The following is a 26,487-nucleotide window of genomic DNA, read 5'->3' on the forward strand; positions in this document are numbered from 1 at the left end:
AAATCACTTCAAAGTGATAGAAATGTTTGTTCATTGAATTCGGACTGGTAACCATCGCGAATAAAAAAACGCGATCAACTTTGAAAAACTCTCAATGGAATTCATCCAGAATCATTCCTATAGATGAATTGAACCTATCCCTGTGTCATTGAAATTTTTGATCTACGAATTTGGACTGGTAACCATCGTGATTGAAAAAAAATTTCAAGAAATTTTTTATTGAAAACAAACTATTCATCGCCAACGACATCCCGTATTCCCAAGCGGTCACCCTTCCAAGTACTAACGGGACTCGACGTAACTTAACTTCTGGGAGCTGACGAGACCAGGTGCGTTCTACGTGATATGGCCGTTGACATTCAAAAATGAAAATTTACCCTCCCACTCCCAATGGATGAATAGAAAATCACTTCAAAGTGATTGAAATGTTTGTTCATTGAATTCGGACTGGTAACCATCGCGAATAAAAAAACGCGATCAACTTTGAAAAACTCTCAATGGAATTCATCCAGAATCATTCCTATAGATGAATTGAACCTATCCCTGTGTCATTGAAATTTTTGATCTACGAATTTGGACTGGTAACCATCGTGATTGAAAAAAAATTTAAAGAAATTTTTTATTGAAAACAAACTATTCATCGCCAACGACATCCCGTATTCCCAAGCGGTCACCCTTCCAAGTACTAACGGGACTCGACGTAACTTAACTTCTGGGAGCTGACGAGACCAGGTGCGTTCTACGTGATATGGCCGTTGACATTCAAAAATGAAAATTTACCCTCCCAGTCCCAATGGATGAATAGAAAATCACTTCAAAGTGATAGAAATGTTTGTTCATTGAATTCGGACTGGTAACCATCGCGAATAAAAAAACGCGATCAACTTTGAAAAACTCTCAATGGAATTCATCCAGAATCATTCCTATAGATGAATTGAACCTATCCATGTGTCATTGAAATTTTTGATCTACGAATTTGGACTGGTAACCATCGTGATTGAAAAAAAATTTCAAGAAATTTGTTATTGAAAACAAACTATTCATCGCCAACTACATCCCGTATTCCCAAGCGGTCACCCTTCCAAGTACAAACGGGACTCGACGTAACTTAACTTCTGGGAGCTGACGAGACCAGGTGCGTTCTACGTGATATGGCCGTTGAGATTCAAAAATGAAAATTTACCCTCCCAGTCCCAATGGATGAATAGAAAATCACTTCAAAGTGATAGAAATGTTTGTTCGTTGAATTTGGACTGGTAACCATCGCGAATAAAAAAACGCGATAAACTTTGAAAAACTCTCAATGGAATTCATCCAGAATCATTCCTATAGATGAATTGAATCTATCCCTGTGTCATTGAAATTTTTGATCTACGAATTTGGACTGGTAACCATCGTGATTGAAAAAAAATTTCAAGAAATTTGTTATTGAAAACAAACTATTCATCGCCAACGACATCCCGTATTCCCAAGCGGTCACCCTTCCAAGTACTAACGGGACTCGACGTAACTTAACTTCTGGGAGCTGACGAGACCAGGTGCGTTCTACGTGATATGGCCGTTGACATTCAAAAATGAAAATTTACCCTACCAGTCCCAATGGATGAATAGAAAATCACTTCAAAGTGATATAAATGTTTGTTCATTGAATTCGGACTGGTAACCATCGCGAATAAAAAAACGCGATCAACTTTGAAAAACTCTCAATGGAATTCATCCAGAATCATTCCTATAGATGAATTGAACCTATCCCTGTGTCATTGAAATTTTTGATCTACGAATTTGGACTGGTAACCATCGTGATTGAAAAAAAATTTCAAGAAATTTGTTATTGAAAACAAACTATTCATCGCCAACGACATCCCGTATTCCCAAGCGGTCACCCTTCCAAGTACTAACGGGACTCGACGTAACTTAACTTCTGGGAGCTGACGAGACCAGGTGCGTTCTACGTGATATGGCCGTTGACATTCAAAAATGAAAATTTACCCTCCCAGTCCCAATGGATGAATAGAAAATCACTTCAAAGTGATAGAAATGTTTGTTCATTGAATTCGGACTGGTAACCATCGCGAATAAAAAAACGCGATCAACTTTGAAAAACTCTCAATGGAATTCATCCAGAATCATTCCTATAGATGAATTGAACCTATCCCTGTGTCATTGAAATTTTTGATCTACGAATTTGGACTGGTAACCATCGTGATTGAAAAAAAATTTAAAGAAATTTTTTATTGAAAACAAACTATTCATCGCCAACGACATCCCGTATTCCCAAGCGGTCACCCTTCCAAGTACTAACGGGACTCGACGTAACTTAACTTCTGGGAGCTGACGAGACCAGGTGCGTTCTACGTGATATGGCCGTTGACATTCAAAAATGAAAATTTACCCTCCCACTCCCAATGGATGAATAGAAAATCACTTCAAAGTGATTGAAATGTTTGTTCATTGAATTCGGACTGGTAACCATCGCGAATAAAAAAACGCGATCATTTTTGAAAAACTCTCAATGGAATTCATCCAGAATCATTCCTATAGATGAATTGAACCCATCCCTATGTCATTGAAATTTTTGATCTACGAATTTGGACTGGTAACCATCGTGATTGAAAAAAAATTTCAATAAATTTGTTATTGTAAACAAACTATTCATCTCCAACGACATCCCGTATTCCCAAGCGGTCACCCTTCCAAGTACTAACGGGACTCGACGTAACTTAACTTCTGGGAGCTGACGAGACCAGGTGCGTTCTACATGATATGGCCGTTGACATTCAAAAATGAAAATTTACCCTCCCAGTCCCAATGGATGAATAGAAAATCACTTCAAAGTTATAGAAATGTTTGTTCATTGAATTTGGACTGGTAACTATCGCGAATAAAAAAACGCGATAAACTTTGAAAAACTCTCAATGGAATTCATTCAGAATCATTCCTATAGATGAATTGAACCTATCCCTGTGTCATTGAAATTTTTGATCTACGAATTTGGACTGGTAACCATCGTGATTGAAAAAAGAAAATCACTTCAAAGTGATTGAAATGTTTGTTCATTGAATTCGGACTGGTAACCATCGCGAATAAAAAAACGCGATCAACTTTGAAAAACTCTCAATGGAATTCATCCAGAATCATTCCTATAGATGAATTGAACCTATCCCTGTGTCATTGAAATTTTTGATCTACGAATTTGGACTGGTAACCATCGTGATTGAAAAAAAATTTCAAGAAATTTGTTATTGAAAACAAACTATTCATCGCCAACGACATCCCGTATTCCCAAGCGGTCACCCTTCCAAGTACTAACGGGACTCGACGTAACTTAACTTCTGGGAGCTGACGAGACCAGGTGCGTTCTACGTGATATGGCCGTTGAGATTCAAAAATGAAAATTTACCCTCCCAGTCCCAATGGATGAATAGAAAATCACTTCAAAGTGATAGAAATGTTTGTTCGTTGAATTTGGACTGGTAACCATCGCGAATAAAAAAACGCGATAAACTTTGAAAAACTCTCAATGGAATTCATCCAGAATCATTCCTATAGATGAATTGAATCTATCCCTGTGTCATTGAAATTTTTGATCTACGAATTTGGACTGGTAACCATCGTGATTGAAAAAAAATTTCAAGAAATTTGTTATTGAAAACAAACTATTCATCGCCAACGACATCCCGTATTCCCAAGCGGTCACCCTTCCAAGTACTAACGGGACTCGACGTAACTTAACTTCTGGGAGCTGACGAGACCAGGTGCGTTCTACGTGATATGGCCGTTGACATTCAAAAATGAAAATTTACCCTACCAGTCCCAATGGATGAATAGAAAATCACTTCAAAGTGATATAAATGTTTGTTCATTGAATTCGGACTGGTAACCATCGCGAATAAAAAAACGCGATCAACTTTGAAAAACTCTCAATGGAATTCATCCAGAATCATTCCTATAGATGAATTGAACCTATCCCTGTGTCATTGAAATTTTTGATCTACGAATTTGGACTGGTAACCATCGTGATTGAAAAAAAATTTCAAGAAATTTGTTATTGAAAACAAACTATTCATCGCCAACGACATCCCGTATTCCCAAGCGGTCACCCTTCCAAGTACTAACGGGACTCGACGTAACTTAACTTCTGGGAGCTGACGAGACCAGGTGCGTTCTACGTGATATGGCCGTTGACATTCAAAAATGAAAATTTACCCTCCCAGTCCCAATGGATGAATAGAAAATCACTTCAAAGTGATAGAAATGTTTGTTCATTGAATTCGGACTGGTAACCATCGCGAATAAAAAAACGCGATCAACTTTGAAAAACTCTCAATGGAATTCATCCAGAATCATTCCTATAGATGAATTGAACCTATCCCTGTGTCATTGAAATTTTTGATCTACGAATTTGGACTGGTAACCATCGTGATTGAAAAAAAATTTAAAGAAATTTTTTATTGAAAACAAACTATTCATCGCCAACGACATCCCGTATTCCCAAGCGGTCACCCTTCCAAGTACTAACGGGACTCGACGTAACTTAACTTCTGGGAGCTGACGAGACCAGGTGCGTTCTACGTGATATGGCCGTTGACATTCAAAAATGAAAATTTACCCTCCCACTCCCAATGGATGAATAGAAAATCACTTCAAAGTGATTGAAATGTTTGTTCATTGAATTCGGACTGGTAACCATCGCGAATAAAAAAACGCGATCATTTTTGAAAAACTCTCAATGGAATTCATCCAGAATCATTCCTATAGATGAATTGAACCCATCCCTATGTCATTGAAATTTTTGATCTACGAATTTGGACTGGTAACCATCGTGATTGAAAAAAAATTTCAATAAATTTGTTATTGTAAACAAACTATTCATCTCCAACGACATCCCGTATTCCCAAGCGGTCACCCTTCCAAGTACTAACGGGACTCGACGTAACTTAACTTCTGGGAGCTGACGAGACCAGGTGCGTTCTACATGATATGGCCGTTGACATTCAAAAATGAAAATTTACCCTCCCAGTCCCAATGGATGAATAGAAAATCACTTCAAAGTTATAGAAATGTTTGTTCATTGAATTTGGACTGGTAACTATCGCGAATAAAAAAACGCGATAAACTTTGAAAAACTCTCAATGGAATTCATTCAGAATCATTCCTATAGATGAATTGAACCTATCCCTGTGTCATTGAAATTTTTGATCTACGAATTTGGACTGGTAACCATCGTGATTGAAAAAAGAAAATCACTTCAAAGTGATTGAAATGTTTGTTCATTGAATTCGGACTGGTAACCATCGCGAATAAAAAAACGCGATCAACTTTGAAAAACTCTCAATGGAATTCATCCAGAATCATTCCTATAGATGAATTGAACCTATCCCTGTGTCATTGAAATTTTTGATCTACGAATTTGGACTGGTAACCATCGTGATTGAAAAAAAATTTCAAGAAATTTGTTATTGAAAACAAACTATTCATCGCCAACGACATCCCGTATTCCCAAGCGGTCACCCTTCCAAGTACTAACGGGACTCGACGTAACTTAACTTCTGGGAGCTGACGAGACCAGATGCGTTCTACGTGATATGGCCGTTGACATTCAAAAATGAAAATTTACCCTCCCAGTCCCAATGGATGAATAGAAAATCACTTCAAAGTGATAGAAATGTTTGTTCATTGAATTCGGACTGGTAACCATCGCGAATAAAAAAACGCGATCAACTTTGAAAAACTCTCAATGGAATTCATCCAGAATCATTCCTATAGATGAATTGAACCTATCCATGTGTCATTGAAATTTTTGATCTACGAATTTGGACTGGTAACCATCGTGATTGAAAAAAAATTTCAAGAAATTTGTTATTGAAAACAAACTATTCATCGCCAACGACATCCCGTATTCCCAAGCGGTCACCCTTCCAAGTACTAACGGGACTCGACGTAACTTAACTTCTGGGAGCTGACGAGACCAGGTGCGTTCTACGTGATATGGCCGTTGAGATTCAAAAATGAAAATTTACCCTCCCAGTCCCAATGGATGAATAGAAAATCACTTCAAAGTGATAGAAATGTTTGTTCATTGAATTCGGACTGGTAACCATCGCGAATAAAAAAACGCGATCAACTTTGAAAAACTCTCAATGGAATTCATCCAGAATCATTCCTATAGATGAATTGAACCTATCCATGTGTCATTGAAATTTTTGATCTACGAATTTGGACTGGTAACCATCGTGATTGAAAAAAAATTTCAAGAAATTTGTTATTGAAAACAAACTATTCATCGCCAACGACATCCCGTATTCCCAAGCGGTCACCCTTCCAAGTACTAACGGGACTCGACGTAACTTAACTTCTTGGAGCTGACGAGACCAGGTGCGTTCTACGTGATATGGCCGTTGACATTCAAAAATGAAAATTTACCCTCCCAGTCCCAATGGATGAATAGAAAATCACTTCAAAGTGATTGAAATGTTTGTTCATTGAATTCGGACTGGTAACCATCGCGAATAAAAAAACGCGATCAACTTTGAAAAACTCTCAATGGAATTCATCCAGAATCATTCCTATAGATGAATTGAACCTATCCCTGTGTCATTGAAATTTTTGATCTACGAATTTGGAATGGTAACCATCGTGATTGAAAAAAAATTTCAAGAAATTTGTTATTGAAAACAAACTATTCATCGCCAACGACATCCCGTATTCCCAAGCGGTCACCCTTCCAAGTACTAACGGGACTCGACGTAACTTAACTTCTGGGAGCTGACGAGACCAGGTGCGTTCTACGTGATATGGCCGTTGACATTCAAAAATGAAAATTTACCCTCCCAGTCCCAATGGATGAATAGAAAATCACTTCAAAGTGATAGAAATGTTTGTTCATTGAATTCGGACTGGTAACCATCGCGAATAAAAAAACGCGATCAACTTTGAAAAACTCTCAATGGAATTCATCCAGAATCATTCCTATAGATGAATTGAACCTATCCCTGTGTCATTGAAATTTTTGATCTAAGAATTTGGACTGGTAACCATCGTGATTGAAAAAAAATTTCAAGAAATTTGTTATTGAAAACAAACTATTCATCGCCAACGACATCCCGTATTCCCAAGCGGTCACCCTTCCAAGTACTAACGGGACTCGACGTAACTTAACTTCTGGGAGCTGACGAGACCAGGTGCGTTCTACGTGATATGGCCGTTGAGATTCAAAAATGAAAATTTACCCTCCCAGTCCCAATGGATGAATAGAAAATCACTTCAAAGTGATAGAAATGTTTGTTCATTGAATTCGGACTGGTAACCATCGCGAATAAAAAAACGCGGTCAACTTTGAAAAACTCCCAATGGAATTCATCCAGAATCATTCCTATAGATGAATTGAACCTATCCCTGTGTCATTGAAATTTTTGATCTAAGAATTTGGACTGGTAACCATCGTGATTGAAAAAAAATTTCAAGAAATTTGTTATTGAAAACAAACTATTCATCGCCAACGACATCCCGTATTCCCAAGCGGTCACCCTTCCAAGTACTAACGGGACTCGACGTAACTTAACTTCTGGGAGCTGACGAGACCAGGTGCGTTCTACGTGATATGGCCGTTGAGATTCAAAAATGAAAATTTACCCTCCCAGTCCCAATGGATGAATAGAAAATCACTTCAAAGTGATAGAAATGTTTGTTCATTGAATTCGGACTGGTAACCATCGCGAATAAAAAAACGCGGTCAACTTTGAAAAACTCCCAATGGAATTCATCCAGAATCATTCCTATAGATGAATTGAACCTATCCCTGTGTCATTGAAATTTTTGATCTACGAATTTGGACTGGTAACCATCGTGATTGAAAAAAAATTTCAAGAAATTTGTTATTGAAAACAAACTATTCATCGCCAACGACATCCCGTATTCCCAAGCGGTCACCCTTCCAAGTACTAACGGGACTCGACGTAACTTAACTTCTGGGAGCTGACGAGACCAGGTGCGTTCTACGTGATATGGCCGTTGACATTCAAAAATGAAAATTTACCCTCCCAGTCCCAATGGATGAATAGAAAATCACTTCAAAGTGATTGAAATGTTTGTTCATTGAATTCGGACTGGTAACCATCGCGAATAAAAAAACGCGATCAACTTTGAAAAACTCTCAATGGAATTCATCCAGAATCATTCCTATAGATGAATTGAACCTATCCCTGTGTCATTGAAATTTTTGATCTACGAATTTGGACTGGTAACCATCGTGATTGAAAAAAAATTTCAAGAAATTTGTTATTGAAAACAAACTATTCATCGCCAACGACATCCCGTATTCCCAAGCGGTCACCCTTCCAAGTACTAACGGGACTCGACGTAACTTAACTTCTGGGAGCTGACGAGACCAGGTGCGTTCTACGTGATATGGCCGTTGAGATTCAAAAATGAAAATTTACCCTCCCAGTCCCAATGGATGAATAGAAAATCACTTCAAAGTGATAGAAATGTTTGTTCATTGAATTCGGACTGGTAACCATCGCGAATAAAAAAAGGCGATCAACTTTGAAAAACTCTCAATGGAATTCATCCAGAATCATTCCTATAGATGAATTGAACCTATCCCTGTGTCATTGAAATTTTTGATCTACGAATTTGGAATGGTAACCATCGTGATTGAAAAAAAATTTCAAGAAATTTGTTATTGAAAACAAACTATTCATCGCCAACGACATCCCGTATTCCCAAGCGGTCACCCTTCCAAGTACTAACGGGACTCGACGTAACTTAACTTCTGGGAGCTGACGAGACCAGGTGCGTTCTACGTGATATGGCCGTTGACATTCAAAAATGAAAATTTACCCTCCCAGTCCCAATGGATGAATAGAAAATCACTTCAAAGTGATAGAAATGTTTGTTCATTGAATTCGGACTGGTAACCATCGCGAATAAAAAAACGCGATCAACTTTGAAAAACTCTCAATGGAATTCATCCAGAATCATTCCTATAGATGAATTGAACCTATCCCTGTGTCATTGAAATTTTTGATCTAAGAATTTGGACTGGTAACCATCGTGATTGAAAAAAAATTTCAAGAAATTTGTTATTGAAAACAAACTATTCATCGCCAACGACATCCCGTATTCCCAAGCGGTCACCCTTCCAAGTACTAACGGGACTCGACGTAACTTAACTTCTGGGAGCTGACGAGACCAGGTGCGTTCTACGTGATATGGCCGTTGAGATTCAAAAATGAAAATTTACCCTCCCAGTCCCAATGGATGAATAGAAAATCACTTCAAAGTGATAGAAATGTTTGTTCATTGAATTCGGACTGGTAACCATCGCGAATAAAAAAACGCGGTCAACTTTGAAAAACTCCCAATGGAATTCATCCAGAATCATTCCTATAGATGAATTGAACCTATCCCTGTGTCATTGAAATTTTTGATCTACGAATTTGGACTGGTAACCATCGTGATTGAAAAAAAATTTCAAGAAATTTGTTATTGAAAACAAACTATTCATCGCCAACGACATCCCGTATTCCCAAGCGGTCACCCTTCCAAGTACTAACGGGACTCGACGTAACTTAACTTCTGGGAGCTGACGAGACCAGGTGCGTTCTACGTGATATGGCCGTTGACATTCAAAAATGAAAATTTACCCTCCCAGTCCCAATGGATGAATAGAAAATCACTTCAAAGTGATTGAAATGTTTGTTCATTGAATTCGGACTGGTAACCATCGCGAATAAAAAAACGCGATCAACTTTGAAAAACTCTCAATGGAATTCATCCAGAATCATTCCTATAGATGAATTGAACCTATCCCTGTGTCATTGAAATTTTTGATCTAAGAATTTGGACTGGTAACCATCGTGATTGAAAAAAAATTTCAAGAAATTTGTTATTGAAAACAAACTATTCATCGCCAACGACATCCCGTATTCCCAAGCGGTCACCCTTCCAAGTACTAACGGGACTCGACGTAACTTAACTTCTGGGAGCTGACGAGACCAGGTGCGTTCTACGTGATATGGCCGTTGAGATTCAAAAATGAAAATTTACCCTCCCAGTCCCAATGGATGAATAGAAAATCACTTCAAAGTGATAGAAATGTTTGTTCATTGAATTCGGACTGGTAACCATCGCGAATAAAAAAACGCGGTCAACTTTGAAAAACTCCCAATGGAATTCATCCAGAATCATTCCTATAGATGAATTGAACCTATCCCTGTGTCATTGAAATTTTTGATCTACGAATTTGGACTGGTAACCATCGTGATTGAAAAAAAATTTCAAGAAATTTGTTATTGAAAACAAACTATTCATCGCCAACGACATCCCGTATTCCCAAGCGGTCACCCTTCCAAGTACTAACGGGACTCGACGTAACTTAACTTCTGGGAGCTGACGAGACCAGGTGCGTTCTACGTGATATGGCCGTTGACATTCAAAAATGAAAATTTACCCTCCCAGTCCCAATGGATGAATAGAAAATCACTTCAAAGTGATTGAAATGTTTGTTCATTGAATTCGGACTGGTAACCATCGCGAATAAAAAAACGCGATCAACTTTGAAAAACTCTCAATGGAATTCATCCAGAATCATTCCTATAGATGAATTGAACCTATCCCTGTGTCATTGAAATTTTTGATCTAAGAATTTGGACTGGTAACCATCGTGATTGAAAAAAAATTTCAAGAAATTTGTTATTGAAAACAAACTATTCATCGCCAACGACATCCCGTATTCCCAAGCGGTCACCCTTCCAAGTACTAACGGGACTCGACGTAACTTAACTTCTGGGAGCTGACGAGACCAGGTGCGTTCTACGTGATATGGCCGTTGACATTCAAAAATGAAAATTTACCCTCCCAGTCCCAATGGATGAATAGAAAATCACTTCAAAGTGATTGAAATGTTTGTTCATTGAATTCGGACTGGTAACCATCGCGAATAAAAAAACGCGATCAACTTTGAAAAACTCTCAATGGAATTCATCCAGAATCATTCCTATAGATGAATTGAACCTATCCCTGTGTCATTGAAATTTTTGATCTAAGAATTTGGACTGGTAACCATCGTGATTGAAAAAAAATTTCAAGAAATTTGTTATTGAAAACAAACTATTCATCGCCAACGACATCCCGTATTCCCAAGCGGTCACCCTTCCAAGTACTAACGGGACTCGACGTAACTTAACTTCTGGGAGCTGACGAGACCAGGTGCGTTCTACGTGATATGGCCGTTGACATTCAAAAATGAAAATTTACCCTCCCAGTCCCAATGGATGAATAGAAAATCACTTCAAAGTGATTGAAATGTTTGTTCATTGAATTCGGACTGGTAACCATCGCGAATAAAAAAACGCGATCAACTTTGAAAAACTCTCAATGGAATTCATCCAGAATCATTCCTATAGATGAATTGAACCTATCCCTGTGTCATTGAAATTTTTGATCTATGAATTTGGACTGGTAACCATCGTGATTGAAAAAAAATTTCAAGAAATTAGTTATTGAAAACAAACTATTCATCGCCAACGACATCCCGTATTCCCAAGCGGTAACCCTTCCAAGTACTAACGGGACTCGACGTAACTTAACTTCTGGGAGCTGACGAGACCAGGTGCGTTCTACGTGATATGGCCGTTGACATTCAAAAATGAAAATTTACCCTCCCAGTCCCAATGGATGAATAGAAAATCACTTCAAAGTGATTGAAATGTTTGTTCATTGAATTCGGACTGGTAACCATCGCGAATAAAAAAACGCGATCAACTTTGAAAAACTCTCAATGGAATTCATCCAGAATCATTCCTATAGATGAATTGAACCCATCCCTGTGTCATTGAAATTTTTGATCTACGAATTTGGACTGGTAACCATCGTGATTGAAAAAAAATTTCAAGAAATTTGTTATTGAAAACAAACTATTCATCGCCAACGACATCATCCCAATGGATGAATAGAAAATCACTTCAAAGTGATAGAAATGTTTGTTCATTGAATTTGGACTGGTAAACATCGCGAATAAAAAAACGCGATCAACTTTGAAAAACTCTCAACGGAATTCATCCAGAATCATTCCTATAGATGAATTGAACCTATCCCTGTGTCATTGAAATTTTTGATCTACGAATTTGGACTGGTAACCATCGTGATTGAAAAAAAATTTCAAGAAATTTGTTATTGAAAACAAACTATTCATCGCCAACGACATCCCGTATTCCCAAGCGGTCACCCTTCCAAGTACTAACGGGACTCGACGTAACTTAACTTCTGGGAGCTGACGAGACCAGGTGCGTTCTACGTGATATGGCCGTTGACATTCAAAAATGAAAATTTACCCTCCCAGTCCCAATGGATGAATAGAAAATCACTTCAAAGTGATTGAAATGTTTGTTCATTGAATTCGGACTGGTAACCATCGCGAATAAAAAAACGCGATCAACTTTGAAAAACTCTCAATGGAATTCATCCAGAATCATTCCTATAGATGAATTGAACCCATCCCTGTGTCATTGAAATTTTTGATCTACGAATTTGGACTGGTAACCATCGTGATTGAAAAAAAATTTCAAGAAATTTGTTATTGAAAACAAACTATTCATCGCCAACGACATCATCCCAATGGATGAATAGAAAATCACTTCAAAGTGATAGAAATGTTTGTTCATTGAATTTGGACTGGTAAACATCGCGAATAAAAAAACGCGATCAACTTTGAAAAACTCTCAACGGAATTCATCCAGAATCATTCCTATAGATGAATTGAACCTATCCCTGTGTCATTGAAATTTTTGATCTACGAATTTGGACTGGTAACCATCGTGATTGAAAAAAAATTTCAAGAAATTTGTTATTGAAAACAAACTATTCATCGCCAACGACATCCCGTATTCCCAAGCGGTCACCCTTCCAAGTACTAACGGGACTCGACGTAACTTAACTTCTGGGAGCTGACGAGACCAGGTGCGTTCTACGTGATATGGCCGTTGACATTCAAAAATGAAAATTTACCCTCCCAGTCCCAATGGATGAATAGAAAATCACTTCAAAGTGATAGAAATGTTTGTTCATTGAATTCGGACTGGTAACCATCGCGAATAAAAAAACGCGATCAACTTTGAAAAACTCTCAATGGAATTCATCCAGAATCATTCCTATAGATGAATTGAACCTATCCATGTGTCATTGAAATTTTTGATCTACGAATTTGGACTGGTAACCATCGTGATTGAAAAAAAATTTCAAGAAATTTGTTATTGAAAACAAACTATTCATCGCCAACGACATCCCGTATTCCCAAGCGGTCACCCTTCCAAGTACTAACGGGACTCGACGTAACTTAACTTCTGGGAGCTGACGAGACCAGGTGCGTTCTACGTGATATGGCCGTTGACATTCAAAAATGAAAATTTACCCTCCCATTCCCAATGGATGAATAGAAAATCACTTCAAAGTGATTGAAATGTTTGTTCATTGAATTCGGACTGGTAACCATCGCGAATAAAAAAACGCGATCAACTTTGAAAAACTCTCAATGGAATTCATCCAGAATCATTCCTATAGATGAATTGAACCTATCCCTGTGTCATTGAAATTTTTGATCTACGAATTTGGACTGGTAACCATCGTGATTGAAAAAAAATTTCAAGAAATTTGTTATTGAAAACAAACTATTCATCGCCAACGACATCCCGTATTCCCAAGCGGTCACCCTTCCAAGTACTAACGGGACTCGACGTAACTTAACTTCTGGGAGCTGACGAGACCAGGTGCGTTCTACGTGATATGGCCGTTGACATTCAAAAATGAAAATTTACCCTCCCATTCCCAATGGATGAATAGAAAATCACTTCAAAGTGATTGAAATGTTTGTTCATTGAATTCGGACTGGTAACCATCGCGAATAAAAAAACGCGATCAACTTTGAAAAACTCTCAATGGAATTCATCCAGAATCATTCCTATAGATGAATTGAACCTATCCCTGTGTCATTGAAATTTTTGATCTAGGAATTTGGACTGGTAACCATCGTGATTGAAAAAAAATTTCAAGAAATTTATTATTGAAAACAAACTATTCATCGCCAACGACATCCCGTATTCCCAAGCGGTCACCCTTCCAAGTACTAACGGGACTCGACGTAACTTAACTTCTGGGAGCTGACGAGACCAGGTGCGTTCTACGTGATATGGCCGTTGACATTCAAAAATGAAAATTTACCCTCCCATTCCCAATGGATGAATAGAAAATCACTTCAAAGTGATTGAAATGTTTGTTCATTGAATTCGGACTGGTAACCATCGCGAATAAAAAAACGCGATCAACTTTGAAAAACTCTCAATGGAATTCATCCAGAATCATTCCTATAGATGAATTGAACCTATCCATGTGTCATTGAAATTTTTGATCTACGAATTTGGACTGGTAACCATCGTGATTGAAAAAAAATTTCAAGAAATTTGTTATTGAAAACAAACTATTCATCGCCAACGACATCCCGTATTCCCAAGCGGTCACCCTTCCAAGTACTAACGGGACTCGACGTAACTTAACTTCTGGGAGCTGATGAGACCAGGTGCGTTCTACGTGATATGGCCGTTGACATTCAAAAATGAAAATTTACCCTCCCATTCCCAATGGATGAATAGAAAATCACTTCAAAGTGATTGAAATGTTTGTTCATTGAATTCGGACTGGTAACCATCGCGAATAAAAAAACGCGATCAACTTTGAAAAACTCTCAATGGAATTCATCCAGAATCATTCCTATAGATGAATTGAACCTATCCCTGTGTCATTGAAATTTTTGATCTACGAATTTGGACTGGTAACCATCGTGATTGAAAAAAAATTTCAAGAAATTTGTTATTGAAAACAAACTATTCATCGCCAACGACATCCCGTATTCCCAAGCGGTCACCCTTCCAAGTACTAACGGGACTCGACGTAACTTAACTTCTGGGAGCTGACGAGACCAGGTGCGTTCTACGTGATATGGCCGTTGACATTCAAAAATGAAAATTTACCCTCCCATTCCCAATGGATGAATAGAAAATCACTTCAAAGTGATTGAAATGTTTGTTCATTGAATTCGGACTGGTAACCATCGCGAATAAAAAAACGCGATCAACTTTGAAAAACTCTCAATGGAATTCATCCAGAATCATTCCTATAGATGAATTGAACCTATCCCTGTGTCATTGAAATTTTTGATCTAGGAATTTGGACTGGTAACCATCGTGATTGAAAAAAAATTTCAAGAAATTTATTATTGAAAACAAACTATTCATCGCCAACGACATCCCGTATTCCCAAGCGGTCACCCTTCCAAGTACTAACGGGACTCGACGTAACTTAACTTCTGGGAGCTGACGAGACCAGGTGCGTTCTACGTGATATGGCCGTTGACATTCAAAAATGAAAATTTACCCTCCCATTCCCAATGGATGAATAGAAAATCACTTCAAAGTGATTGAAATGTTTGTTCATTGAATTCGGACTGGTAACCATCGCGAATAAAAAAACGCGATCAACTTTGAAAAACTCTCAATGGAATTCATCCAGAATCATTCCTATAGATGAATTGAACCTATCCATGTGTCATTGAAATTTTTGATCTACGAATTTGGACTGGTAACCATCGTGATTGAAAAAAAATTTCAAGAAATTTGTTATTGAAAACAAACTATTCATCGCCAACGACATCCCGTATTCCCAAGCGGTCACCCTTCCAAGTACTAACGGGACTCGACGTAACTTAACTTCTGGGAGCTGATGAGACCAGGTGCGTTCTACGTGATATGGCCGTTGACATTCAAAAATGAAAATTTACCCTCCCATTCCCAATGGATGAATAGAAAATCACTTCAAAGTGATTGAAATGTTTGTTCATTGAATTCGGACTGGTAACCATCGCGAATAAAAAAACGCGATCAACTTTGAAAAACTCTCAATGGAATTCATCCAGAATCATTCCTATAGATGAATTGAACCTATCCCTGTGTCATTGAAATTTTTGATCTACGAATTTGGACTGGTAACCATCGTGATTGAAAAAAATTTCAAGAAATTTGTTATTGAAAACAAACTATTCATCGCCAACGACATCCCGTATTCCCAAGCGGTCACCCTTCCAAGTACTAACGGGACTAGACGTAACTTAACTTCTGGGAGCTGACGAGACCAGGTGCGTTCTACGTGATATGGCCGTTGACATTCAAAAATGAAAATTTACCCTCCCATTCCCAATGGATGAATAGAAAATCACTTCAAAGTGATTGAAATGTTTGTTCATTGAATTCGGACTGGTAACCATCGCGAATAAAAAAACGCGATCAACTTTGAAAAACTCTCAATGGAATTCATCCAGAATCATTCCTATAGATGAATTGAACCTATCCCTGTGTCATTGAAATTTTTGATCTACGAATTTGGACTGGTAACCATCGTGATTGAAAAAAATTTCAAGAAATTTGTTATTGAAAACAAACTATTCATCGCCAACGACATCCCGTATTCCCAAGCGGTCACCCTTCCAAGTACTAACGGGACTAGACGTAACTTAACTTCTGGGAGCTGACGAGACCAGGTGCGTTCTACGTGATATGGCCGTTGACATTCAAAAATGAAAATTTACCCTCCCAGTCCCAATGGATGAATAGAAAATCACTTCAAAGTGATTGAAATGTTTGTTCATTGAATTCGGACTGGTAACCATCGCGAATAAAAAAACGCGATCAACTTTGAAAAACTCTCAATGGAATTCATCCAGAATCATTCCTATAGATGAATTGAACCTATCCCTGTGTCATTGAAATTTTTGATCTAGGAATTTGGACTGGTAACCATCGTGATTGAAAAAAAATTTCAAGAAATTTATTATTGAAAACAAACTATTCATCGCCAACGACATCCCGTATTCCCAAGCGGTCACCCTTCCAAGTACTAACGGGACTCGACGTAACTTAACTTCTGGGAGCTGACGAGACCAGGTGCGTTCTACGTGATATGGCCGTTGACATTCAAAAATGAAAATTTACCCTCCCATTCCCAATGGATGAATAGAAAATCACTTCAAAGTGATTGAAATGTTTGTTCATTGAATTCGGACTGGTAACATCGCGAATAAAAAAACGCGATCAACTTTGAAAAACTCTCAATGGAATTCATCCAGAATCATTCCTATAGATGAATTGAACCTATCCATGTGTCATTGAAATTTTTGATCTACGAATTTGGACTGGTAACCATCGTGATTGAAAAAAATTTCAAGAAATTTGTTATTGAAAACAAACTATTCATCGCCAACGACATCCCGTATTCCCAAGCGGTCACCCTTCCAAGTACTAACGGGACTCGACGTAACTTAACTTCTGGGAGCTGATGAGACCAGGTGCGTTCTACGTGATATGGCCGTTGACATTCAAAAATGAAAATTTACCCTCCCATTCCCAATGGATGAATAGAAAATCACTTCAAAGTGATTGAAATGTTTGTTCATTGAATTCGGACTGGTAACCATCGCGAATAAAAAAACGCGATCAACTTTGAAAAACTCTCAATGGAATTCATCCAGAATCATTCCTATAGATGAATTGAACCTATCCCTGTGTCATTGAAATTTTTGATCTACGAATTTGGACTGGTAACCATCGTGATTGAAAAAAATTTCAAGAAATTTGTTATTGAAAACAAACTATTCATCGCCAACGACATCCCGTATTCCCAAGCGGTCACCCTTCCAAGTACTAACGGGACTAGACGTAACTTAACTTCTGGGAGCTGACGAGACCAGGTGCGTTCTACGTGATATGGCCGTTGACATTCAAAAATGAAAATTTACCCTCCCAGTCCCAATGGATGAATAGAAAATCACTTCAAAGTGATTGAAATGTTTGTTCATTGAATTCGGACTGGTAACCATCGCGAATAAAAAAACGCGATCAACTTTGAAAAACTCTCAATGGAATTCATCCAGAATCATTCCTATAGATGAATTGAACCTATCCCTGTGTCATTGAAATTTTTGATCTAGGAATTTGGACTGGTAACCATCGTGATTGAAAAAAAATTTCAAGAAATTTATTATTGAAAACAAACTATTCATCGCCAACGACATCCCGTATTCCCAAGCGGTCACCCTTCCAAGTACTAACGGGACTCGACGTAACTTAACTTCTGGGAGCTGACGAGACCAGGTGCGTTCTACGTGATATGGCCGTTGACATTCAAAAATGAAAATTTACCCTCCCATTCCCAATGGATGAATAGAAAATCACTTCAAAGTGATTGAAATGTTTGTTCATTGAATTCGGACTGGTAACCATCGCGAATAAAAAAACGCGATCAACTTTGAAAAACTCTCAATGGAATTCATCCAGAATCATTCCTATAGATGAATTGAACCTATCCATGTGTCATTGAAATTTTTGATCTACGAATTTGGACTGGTAACCATCGTGATTGAAAAAAAATTTCAAGAAATTTGTTATTGAAAACAAACTATTCATCGCCAACGACATCCCGTATTCCCAAGCGGTCACCCTTCCAAGTACTAACGGGACTCGACGTAACTTAACTTCTGGGAGCTGATGAGACCAGGTGCGTTCTACGTGATATGGCCGTTGACATTCAAAAATGAAAATTTACCCTCCCATTCCCAATGGATGAATAGAAAATCACTTCAAAGTGATTGAAATGTTTGTTCATTGAATTCGGACTGGTAACCATCGCGAATAAAAAAACGCGATCAACTTTGAAAAACTCTCAATGGAATTCATCCAGAATCATTCCTATAGATGAATTGAACCTATCCCTGTGTCATTGAAATTTTTGATCTACGAATTTGGACTGGTAACCATCGTGATTGAAAAAAATTTCAAGAAATTTGTTATTGAAAACAAACTATTCATCGCCAACGACATCCCGTATTCCCAAGCGGTCACCCTTCCAAGTACTAACGGGACTAGACGTAACTTAACTTCTGGGAGCTGACGAGACCAGGTGCGTTCTACGTGATATGGCCGTTGACATTCAAAAATGAAAATTTACCCTCCCATTCCCAATGGATGAATAGAAAATCACTTCAAAGTGATTGAAATGTTTGTTCATTGAATTCGGACTGGTAACCATCGCGAATAAAAAAACGCGATCAACTTTGAAAAACTCTCAATGGAATTCATCCAGAATCATTCCTATAGATGAATTGAACCTATCCATGTGTCATTGAAATTTTTGATCTACGAATTTGGACTGGTAACCATCGTGATTGAAAAAAAATTTCAAGAAATTTGTTATTGAAAACAAACTATTCATCGCCAACGACATCCCGTATTCCCAAGCGGTCACCCTTCCAAGTACTAACGGGACTCGACGTAACTTAACTTCTGGGAGCTGACGAGACCAGGTGCGTTCTACGTGATATGGCCGTTGACATTCAAAAATGAAAATTTACCCTCCCATTCCCAATGGATGAATAGAAAATCACTTCAAAGTGATTGAAATGTTTGTTCATTGAATTCGGACTGGTAACCATCGCGAATAAAAAAACGCGATCAACTTTGAAAAACTCTCAATGGAATTCATCCAGAATCATTCCTATAGATGAATTGAACCTATCCCTTTGTCATTGAAATTTTTGATCTACGAATTTGGACTGGTAACCATCGTGATTGAAAAAAAATTTCAAGAAATTTGTTATTGAAAACAAACTATTCATCGCCAACGACATCCCGTATTCCCAAGCGGTCACCCTTCCAAGTACTAACGGGACTCGACGTAACTTAACTTCTGGGAGCTGACGAGACCAGGTGCGTTCTACGTGATATGGCCGTTGACATTCAAAAATGAAAATTTACCCTCCCAGTCCCAATGGATGAATAGAAAATCACTTCAAAGTGATAGAAATGTTTGTTCATTGAATTCGGACTGGTAACCATCGCGAATAAAAAAACGCGATCAACTTTGAAAAACTCTCAATGGAATTCATCCAGAATCATTCCTATAGATGAATTGAACCTATCCCTGTGTCATTGAAATTTTTGATCTAAGAATTTGGACTGGTAACCATCGTGATTGAAAAAAAATTTCAAGAAATTTGTTATTGAAAACAAACTATTCATCGCCAACGACATCCCGTATTCCCAAGCGGTCACCCTTCCAAGTACTAACGGGACTCGACGTAACTTAACTTCTGGGAGCTGACGAGACCAGGTGCGTTCTACGTGATATGGCCGTTGACATTCAAAAATGAAAATTTACCCTCCCATTCCCAATGGATGAATAGAAAATCACTTCAAAGTGATTGAAATGTTTGTTCATTGAATTCGGACTGGTAACCATCGCGAATAAAAAAACGCGATCAACTTTGAAAAACTCTCAATGGAATTCATCCAGAATCATTCCTATAGATGAATTGAACCTATCCCTGTGTCATTGAAATTTTTGATCTACGAATTTGGACTGGTAACCATCGTGATTGAAAAAAAATTTCAAGAAATTTGTTATTGAAAACAAACTATTCATCGCCAACGACATCCCGTATTCCCAAGCGGTCACCCTTCCAAGTACTAACGGGACTCGACGTAACTTAACTTCTGGGAGCTGACGAGACCAGGTGCGTTCTACGTGATATGGCCGTTGACATTCAAAAATGAAAATTTACCCTCCCAGTCCCAATGGATGAATAGAAAATTACTTCAAAGTGATAGAAATGTTTGTTCATTGAATTCGGACTGGTAACCATCGCGAATAAAAAAACGCGATCAACTTTGAAAAACTCTCAATGGAATTCATCCAGAATCATTCCTATAGATGAATTGAACCTATCCCTGTGTCATTGAAATTTTTGATCTAAGAATTTGGACTGGTAACCATCGTGATTGAAAAAAAATTTCAAGAAATTTGTTATTGAAAACAAACTATTCATCGCCAACGACATCCCGTATTCCCAAGCGGTCACCCTTCCAAGTACTAACGGGACTCGACGTAACTTAACTTCTGGGAGCTGACGAGACCAGGTGCGTTCTACGTGATATGGCCGTTGACATTCAAAAATGAAAATTTACCCTCCCATTCCCAATGGATGAATAGAAAATCACTTCAAAGTGATTGAAATGTTTGTTCATTGAATTCGGACTGGTAACCATCGCGAATAAAAAAACGCGATCAACTTTGAAAAACTCTCAATGGAATTCATCCAGAATCATTCCTATAGATGAATTGAACCTATCCCTGTGTCATTGAAATTTTTGATCTACGAATTTGGACTGGTAACCATCGTGATTGAAAAAAAATTTCAAGAAATTTGTTATTGAAAACAAACTATTCATCGCCAACGACATCCCGTATTCCCAAGCGGTCACCCTTCCAAGTACTAACGGGACTCGACGTAACTTAACTTCTGGGAGCTGACGAGACCAGGTGCGTTCTACGTGATATGGCCGTTGACATTCAAAAATGAAAATTTACCCTCCCAGTCCCAATGGATGAATAGAAAATTACTTCAAAGTGATAGAAATGTTTGTTCATTGAATTCGGACTGGTAACCATCGCGAATAAAAAAACGCGATCAACTTTGAAAAACTCTCAATGGAATTCATCCAGAATCATTCCTATAGATGAATTGAACCTATCCCTGTGTCATTGAAATTTTTGATCTAAGAATTTGGACTGGTAACCATCGTGATTGAAAAAAAATTTCAAGAAATTTGTTATTGAAAACAAACTATTCATCGCCAACGACATCCCGTATTCCCAAGCGGTCACCCTTCCAAGTACTAACGGGACTCGACGTAACTTAACTTCTGGGAGCTGACGAGACCAGGTGCGTTCTACGTGATATGGCCGTTGACATTCAAAAATGAAAATTTACCCTCCCATTCCCAATGGATGAATAGAAAATCACTTCAAAGTGATTGAAATGTTTGTTCATTGAATTCGGACTGGTAACCATCGCGAATAAAAAAACGCGATCAACTTTGAAAAACTCTCAATGGAATTCATCCAGAATCATTCCTATAGATGAATTGAACCTATCCCTGTGTCATTGAAATTTTTGATCTACGAATTTGGACTGGTAACCATCGTGATTGAAAAAAAATTTCAAGAAATTTGTTATTGAAAACAAACTATTCATCGCCAACGACATCATCCCAATGGATGAATAGAAAATCACTTCAAAGTGATAGAAATGTTTGTTCATTGAATTTGGACTGGTAAACATCGCGAATAAAAAAACGCGATCAACTTTGAAAAACTCTCAACGGAATTCATCCAGAATCATTCCTATAGATGAATTGAACCTATCCCTGTGTCATTGAAATTTTTGATCTACGAATTTGGACTGGTAACCATCGTGATTGAAAAAAAATTTCAAGAAATTTGTTATTGAAAACAAACTATTCATCGCCAACGACATCCCGTATTCCCAAGCGGTCACCCTTCCAAGTACTAACGGGACTCGACGTAAATTAACTTCTGGGAGCTGACGAGACCAGGTGCGTTCTACGTGATATGGCCGTTGACATTCAAAAATGAAAATTTACCCTCCCAGTCCCAATGGATGAATAGAAAATCACTTCAAAGTGATAGAAATGTTTGTTCATTGAATTCGGACTGGTAACCATCGCGAATAAAAAAACGCGATCAACTTTGAAAAACTCTCAATGGAATTCATCCAGAATCATTCCTATAGAAGAATTGAACCCATCCCTGTGTCATTGAAATTTTTGATCTACGAATTTGGACTGGTAACCATCGTGATTGAAAAAAAATTTCAAGAAATTTGTTACTGAAAACAAACTATTCATCGCCAACGACATCCCGTATTCCCAAGCGGTCACCCTTCCAAGTACTAACGGGACTCGACGTAACTTAACTTCTGGGAGCTGACGAGACCAGGTGCGTTCTACGTGATATGGCCGTTGACATTCAAAAATGAAAATTTACCCTCCCATTCCCAATGGATGAATAGAAAATCACTTCAAAGTGATTGAAATGTTTGTTCATTGAATTCGGACTGGTAACCATCGCGAATAAAAAAACGCGATCAACTTTGAAAAACTCTCAATGGAATTCATCCAGAATCATTCCTATAGATGAATTGAACCTATCCCTGTGTCATTGAAATTTTTGATCTACGAATTTGGACTGGTAACCATCGTGATTGAAAAAAAATTTCAAGAAATTTGTTATTGAAAACAAACTATTCATCGCCAACGACATCATCCCAATGGATGAATAGAAAATCACTTCAAAGTGATAGAAATGTTTGTTCATTGAATTTGGACTGGTAAACATCGCGAATAAAAAAACGCGATCAACTTTGAAAAACTCTCAACGGAATTCATCCAGAATCATTCCTATAGATGAATTGAACCTATCCCTGTGTCATTGAAATTTTTGATCTACGAATTTGGACTGGTAACCATCGTGATTGAAAAAAAATTTCAAGAAATTTGTTATTGAAAACAAACTATTCATCGCCAACGACATCCCGTATTCCCAAGCGGTCACCCTTCCAAGTACTAACGGGACTCGACGTAAATTAACTTCTGGGAGCTGACGAGACCAGGTGCGTTCTACGTGATATGGCCGTTGACATTCAAAAATGAAAATTTACCCTCCCAGTCCCAATGGATGAATAGAAAATCACTTCAAAGTGATAGAAATGTTTGTTCATTGAATTCGGACTGGTAACCATCGCGAATAAAAAAACGCGATCAACTTTGAAAAACTCTCAATGGAATTCATCCAGAATCATTCCTATAGAAGAATTGAACCCATCCCTGTGTCATTGAAATTTTTGATCTACGAATTTGGACTGGTAACCATCGTGATTGAAAAAAAATTTCAAGAAATTTGTTACTGAAAACAAACTATTCATCGCCAACGACATCCCGTATTCCCAAGCGGTCACCCTTCCAAGTACTAACGGGACTCGACGTAACTTAACTTCTGGGAGCTGACGAGACCAGGTGCGTTCTACGTGATATGGCCGTTGACATTCAAAAATGAAAATTTACCCTCCCAGTCCCAATGGATGAATAGAAAATCACTTCAAAGTGATTGAAATGTTTGTTCATTGAATTCGGACTAGTAACCATCGCGAATAAAAAAACGCGATCAACTTTGAAAAACTCTCAATGGAATTCATCCAGAATCATTCCTATAGATGAATTGAACCCATCCCTGTGTCATTGAAATTTTTGATCTACGAATTTGGACTGGTAACCATCGTGATTGAAAAAAAATTTCAAGAAATTTGTTATTGAAAACAAACTATTCATCGCCAACGACATCCCGTATTCCCAAGCGGTCACCCTTCCAAGTACTAACGGGACTCGACGTAACTTAACTTCTGGGAGCTGACGAGACCAGGTGCGTTCTACGTGATATGGCCGTTGACATTCAAAAATGAAAATTTACCCTCCCAGTCCCAATGGATGAATAGAAAATCACTTCAAAGTGATTGAAATGTTTGTTCATTGAATTCGGACTGGTAACCATCGCGAATAAAAAAACGCGATCAACTTTGAAAAACTCTCAATGGAATTCATCCAGAATCATTCCTATAGAAGAATTGAACCCATCCCTGTGTCATTGAAATTTTTGATCTACGAATTTGGACTGGTAACCATCGTGATTGAAAAAAAATTTCAATAAATTTGTTACTGAAAACAAACTATTCATCGCCAACGACATCCCGTATTCCCAAGCGGTCACCCTTCCAAGTACTAACGGGACTCGACGTAACTTAACTTCTGGGAGCTGACGAGACCAGGTGCGTTCTACGTGATATGGCCGTTGACATTCAAAAATGAAAATTTACCCTCCCAGTCCCAATGGATGAATAGAAAATCACTTCAAAGTGATTGAAATGTTTGTTCATTGAATTCGGACTGGTAACCATCGCGAATAAAAAAACGCGATCAACTTTGAAAAACTCTCAATGGAATTCATCCAGAATCATTCCTATAGAAGAATTGAACCCATCCCTATGTCATTGAAATTTTTGATCTACGAATTTGGACTGGTAACCATCGTGATTGAAAAAAAATTTCAAGAAATTTGTTATTGAAAACAAACTATTCATCGCCAACGACATCCCGTATTCCCAAGCGGTCACCCTTCCAAGTACTAACGGGACTCGACGTAACTTAACTTCTGGGAGCTGACGAGACCAGGTGCGTTCTACGTGATATGGCCGTTGACATTCAAAAATGAAAATTTACCCTCCCAGTCCCAATGGATGAATAGAAAATCACTTCAAAGTGATTGAAATGTTTGTTCATTGAATTCGGACTGGTAACCATCGCGAATAAAAAAACGCGATCAACTTTGAAAAACTCTCAATGGAATTCATCCAGAATCATTCCTATAGATGAATTGAACCTATCCCTGTGTCATTGAAATTTTTGATCTACGAATTTGGACTGGTAACCATCGTGATTGAAAAAAAATTTCAATAAATTTGTTATTGAAAACAAACTATTCATCGCCAACGACATCCCGTATTCCCAAGCGGTCACCCTTCCAAGTACTAACGGGACTCGACGTAACTTAACTTCTGGGAGCTGACGAGACAAGGTGCGTTCTACGTGATATGGCCGTTGACATTCAAAAATGAAAATTTACCCTACCGGTCCCAATGGATGAATAGAAAATCACTTCAAAGTGATTGAAATGTTTGTTCATTGAATTCGGACTGGTAACCATCGCGAATAAAAAAACGCGATCAACTTTGAAAAACTCTCAATGGAATTCATCCAGAATCATTCCTATAGATGAATTTTACCCATCCCTGTGTCATTGAAATTTTTGATCTACGAATTTGGACTGGTAACCATCGTGATTGAAAAAAAATTTCAAGAAATTTGTTATTGAAAACAAACTATTCATCGCCAACGACATCCCGTATTCCCAAGCGGTCACCCTTCCAAGTACTAACGGGACTCGACGTAACTTAACTTCTGGGAGCTGACGAGACCAGGTGCGTTCTACGTGATATGGCCGTTGACATTCAAAAATGAAAATTTACCCTCCCAGTCCCAATGGATGAATAGAAAATCACTTCAAAGTGATAGAAATGTTTGTTCATTGAATTCGGACTGGTAAACATCGCGAATAAAAAAACGCGATCAACTTTGAAAAACTCTCAACGGAATTCATCCAGAATCATTCCTATAGATGAATTGAACCTATCCCTGTGTCATTGAAATTTTTGATCTACGAATTTGGACTGGTAACCATCGTGATTGAAAAAAAATTTCAAGAAATTTGTTATTGAAAACAAACTATTCATCACCAACGACATCCCGTATTCCCAAGCGGTCACCCTTCCAAGTACTAACGGGACTCGACGTAACTTAACTTCTGGGAGCTGACGAGACCAGGTGCGTTCTACGTGATATGGCCGTTGACATTCAAAAATGAAAATTTACCCTCCCAGTCCCAATGGATGAATAGAAAATCACTTCAAAGTGATAGAAA

General features: G+C 38.1%; 4 non-coding genes and 58 pseudogenes across 4 annotated transcripts; all 62 read right to left on the minus strand.

Annotated features, from left to right (window-relative positions):
- Window positions 1-238: 238 nt before the first annotated feature.
- Window positions 239-357, minus strand: LOC124321498 (annotated as a pseudogene).
- Window positions 358-641: 284 nt separating this feature from the next.
- Window positions 642-760, minus strand: LOC124321500 (annotated as a pseudogene).
- A 284-nt stretch (window positions 761-1,044) lies between these two features.
- LOC124321917 lies at window positions 1,045-1,163 on the minus strand (annotated as a pseudogene).
- Window positions 1,164-1,447: 284 nt separating this feature from the next.
- On the minus strand, window positions 1,448-1,566 carry LOC124321501 (annotated as a pseudogene).
- A 284-nt stretch (window positions 1,567-1,850) lies between these two features.
- Window positions 1,851-1,969, minus strand: LOC124321503 (annotated as a pseudogene).
- Window positions 1,970-2,253: 284 nt separating this feature from the next.
- LOC124321504 lies at window positions 2,254-2,372 on the minus strand (annotated as a pseudogene).
- A 284-nt stretch (window positions 2,373-2,656) lies between these two features.
- On the minus strand, window positions 2,657-2,775 carry LOC124321800 (annotated as a pseudogene).
- A 486-nt stretch (window positions 2,776-3,261) lies between these two features.
- Window positions 3,262-3,380, minus strand: LOC124321684 (annotated as a pseudogene).
- Window positions 3,381-3,664: 284 nt separating this feature from the next.
- On the minus strand, window positions 3,665-3,783 carry LOC124321505 (annotated as a pseudogene).
- Window positions 3,784-4,067: 284 nt separating this feature from the next.
- On the minus strand, window positions 4,068-4,186 carry LOC124321506 (annotated as a pseudogene).
- Window positions 4,187-4,470: 284 nt separating this feature from the next.
- On the minus strand, window positions 4,471-4,589 carry LOC124321507 (annotated as a pseudogene).
- Window positions 4,590-4,873: 284 nt separating this feature from the next.
- On the minus strand, window positions 4,874-4,992 carry LOC124321801 (annotated as a pseudogene).
- Window positions 4,993-5,478: 486 nt separating this feature from the next.
- Window positions 5,479-5,597, minus strand: LOC124321648 (annotated as a pseudogene).
- A 284-nt stretch (window positions 5,598-5,881) lies between these two features.
- LOC124321685 lies at window positions 5,882-6,000 on the minus strand (annotated as a pseudogene).
- A 284-nt stretch (window positions 6,001-6,284) lies between these two features.
- LOC124321852 lies at window positions 6,285-6,403 on the minus strand (annotated as a pseudogene).
- A 284-nt stretch (window positions 6,404-6,687) lies between these two features.
- LOC124321508 lies at window positions 6,688-6,806 on the minus strand (annotated as a pseudogene).
- Window positions 6,807-7,090: 284 nt separating this feature from the next.
- On the minus strand, window positions 7,091-7,209 carry LOC124321686 (annotated as a pseudogene).
- Window positions 7,210-7,493: 284 nt separating this feature from the next.
- Window positions 7,494-7,612, minus strand: LOC124321687 (annotated as a pseudogene).
- Window positions 7,613-7,896: 284 nt separating this feature from the next.
- LOC124321509 lies at window positions 7,897-8,015 on the minus strand (annotated as a pseudogene).
- A 284-nt stretch (window positions 8,016-8,299) lies between these two features.
- On the minus strand, window positions 8,300-8,418 carry LOC124321688 (annotated as a pseudogene).
- Window positions 8,419-8,702: 284 nt separating this feature from the next.
- On the minus strand, window positions 8,703-8,821 carry LOC124321510 (annotated as a pseudogene).
- Window positions 8,822-9,105: 284 nt separating this feature from the next.
- Window positions 9,106-9,224, minus strand: LOC124321690 (annotated as a pseudogene).
- A 284-nt stretch (window positions 9,225-9,508) lies between these two features.
- On the minus strand, window positions 9,509-9,627 carry LOC124321512 (annotated as a pseudogene).
- A 284-nt stretch (window positions 9,628-9,911) lies between these two features.
- On the minus strand, window positions 9,912-10,030 carry LOC124321691 (annotated as a pseudogene).
- A 284-nt stretch (window positions 10,031-10,314) lies between these two features.
- Window positions 10,315-10,433, minus strand: LOC124321513 (annotated as a pseudogene).
- Window positions 10,434-10,717: 284 nt separating this feature from the next.
- LOC124321514 lies at window positions 10,718-10,836 on the minus strand (annotated as a pseudogene).
- Window positions 10,837-11,120: 284 nt separating this feature from the next.
- LOC124321515 lies at window positions 11,121-11,239 on the minus strand (annotated as a pseudogene).
- A 284-nt stretch (window positions 11,240-11,523) lies between these two features.
- Window positions 11,524-11,642, minus strand: LOC124321604 (annotated as a pseudogene).
- Window positions 11,643-12,196: 554 nt separating this feature from the next.
- Window positions 12,197-12,315, minus strand: LOC124321516 (annotated as a pseudogene).
- Window positions 12,316-12,869: 554 nt separating this feature from the next.
- Window positions 12,870-12,988, minus strand: LOC124321517 (annotated as a pseudogene).
- Window positions 12,989-13,272: 284 nt separating this feature from the next.
- LOC124321519 lies at window positions 13,273-13,391 on the minus strand (annotated as a pseudogene).
- Window positions 13,392-13,675: 284 nt separating this feature from the next.
- On the minus strand, window positions 13,676-13,794 carry LOC124321520 (annotated as a pseudogene).
- Window positions 13,795-14,078: 284 nt separating this feature from the next.
- On the minus strand, window positions 14,079-14,197 carry LOC124321521 (annotated as a pseudogene).
- A 284-nt stretch (window positions 14,198-14,481) lies between these two features.
- LOC124323145 lies at window positions 14,482-14,600 on the minus strand. Its single transcript, XR_006915388.1, has one exon. It is a non-coding gene; the product is annotated as a 5S ribosomal RNA (ribosomal RNA).
- Window positions 14,601-14,884: 284 nt separating this feature from the next.
- LOC124321522 lies at window positions 14,885-15,003 on the minus strand (annotated as a pseudogene).
- A 284-nt stretch (window positions 15,004-15,287) lies between these two features.
- LOC124321524 lies at window positions 15,288-15,406 on the minus strand (annotated as a pseudogene).
- A 284-nt stretch (window positions 15,407-15,690) lies between these two features.
- On the minus strand, window positions 15,691-15,809 carry LOC124323146. The gene has a single exon (XR_006915389.1). It is a non-coding gene; the product is annotated as a 5S ribosomal RNA (ribosomal RNA).
- A 283-nt stretch (window positions 15,810-16,092) lies between these two features.
- LOC124321794 lies at window positions 16,093-16,211 on the minus strand (annotated as a pseudogene).
- Window positions 16,212-16,494: 283 nt separating this feature from the next.
- Window positions 16,495-16,613, minus strand: LOC124321795 (annotated as a pseudogene).
- Window positions 16,614-16,897: 284 nt separating this feature from the next.
- Window positions 16,898-17,016, minus strand: LOC124321525 (annotated as a pseudogene).
- A 282-nt stretch (window positions 17,017-17,298) lies between these two features.
- On the minus strand, window positions 17,299-17,417 carry LOC124323147. Its single transcript, XR_006915390.1, has one exon. It is a non-coding gene; the product is annotated as a 5S ribosomal RNA (ribosomal RNA).
- A 283-nt stretch (window positions 17,418-17,700) lies between these two features.
- LOC124321797 lies at window positions 17,701-17,819 on the minus strand (annotated as a pseudogene).
- A 284-nt stretch (window positions 17,820-18,103) lies between these two features.
- LOC124321526 lies at window positions 18,104-18,222 on the minus strand (annotated as a pseudogene).
- Window positions 18,223-18,506: 284 nt separating this feature from the next.
- Window positions 18,507-18,625, minus strand: LOC124323148. The gene has a single exon (XR_006915391.1). It is a non-coding gene; the product is annotated as a 5S ribosomal RNA (ribosomal RNA).
- Window positions 18,626-18,908: 283 nt separating this feature from the next.
- LOC124321798 lies at window positions 18,909-19,027 on the minus strand (annotated as a pseudogene).
- Window positions 19,028-19,311: 284 nt separating this feature from the next.
- On the minus strand, window positions 19,312-19,430 carry LOC124321527 (annotated as a pseudogene).
- Window positions 19,431-19,714: 284 nt separating this feature from the next.
- Window positions 19,715-19,833, minus strand: LOC124321528 (annotated as a pseudogene).
- A 284-nt stretch (window positions 19,834-20,117) lies between these two features.
- On the minus strand, window positions 20,118-20,236 carry LOC124321529 (annotated as a pseudogene).
- A 284-nt stretch (window positions 20,237-20,520) lies between these two features.
- On the minus strand, window positions 20,521-20,639 carry LOC124321530 (annotated as a pseudogene).
- Window positions 20,640-20,923: 284 nt separating this feature from the next.
- LOC124321531 lies at window positions 20,924-21,042 on the minus strand (annotated as a pseudogene).
- Window positions 21,043-21,326: 284 nt separating this feature from the next.
- Window positions 21,327-21,445, minus strand: LOC124321532 (annotated as a pseudogene).
- A 284-nt stretch (window positions 21,446-21,729) lies between these two features.
- On the minus strand, window positions 21,730-21,848 carry LOC124321533 (annotated as a pseudogene).
- Window positions 21,849-22,402: 554 nt separating this feature from the next.
- LOC124321637 lies at window positions 22,403-22,521 on the minus strand (annotated as a pseudogene).
- Window positions 22,522-22,805: 284 nt separating this feature from the next.
- LOC124321536 lies at window positions 22,806-22,924 on the minus strand (annotated as a pseudogene).
- Window positions 22,925-23,478: 554 nt separating this feature from the next.
- LOC124321638 lies at window positions 23,479-23,597 on the minus strand (annotated as a pseudogene).
- Window positions 23,598-23,881: 284 nt separating this feature from the next.
- On the minus strand, window positions 23,882-24,000 carry LOC124321537 (annotated as a pseudogene).
- A 284-nt stretch (window positions 24,001-24,284) lies between these two features.
- On the minus strand, window positions 24,285-24,403 carry LOC124321538 (annotated as a pseudogene).
- Window positions 24,404-24,687: 284 nt separating this feature from the next.
- On the minus strand, window positions 24,688-24,806 carry LOC124321539 (annotated as a pseudogene).
- A 284-nt stretch (window positions 24,807-25,090) lies between these two features.
- On the minus strand, window positions 25,091-25,209 carry LOC124321540 (annotated as a pseudogene).
- Window positions 25,210-25,493: 284 nt separating this feature from the next.
- Window positions 25,494-25,612, minus strand: LOC124321858 (annotated as a pseudogene).
- Window positions 25,613-25,896: 284 nt separating this feature from the next.
- On the minus strand, window positions 25,897-26,015 carry LOC124321541 (annotated as a pseudogene).
- A 284-nt stretch (window positions 26,016-26,299) lies between these two features.
- LOC124321598 lies at window positions 26,300-26,418 on the minus strand (annotated as a pseudogene).
- Between the last annotated feature and the right edge of the window lie 69 nt (window positions 26,419-26,487).

This window comes from Daphnia pulicaria, chromosome 1 (genome assembly GCF_021234035.1).
Source record: "Daphnia pulicaria isolate SC F1-1A chromosome 1, SC_F0-13Bv2, whole genome shotgun sequence".
NCBI lineage: Eukaryota > Metazoa > Arthropoda > Branchiopoda > Diplostraca > Daphniidae > Daphnia > Daphnia pulicaria.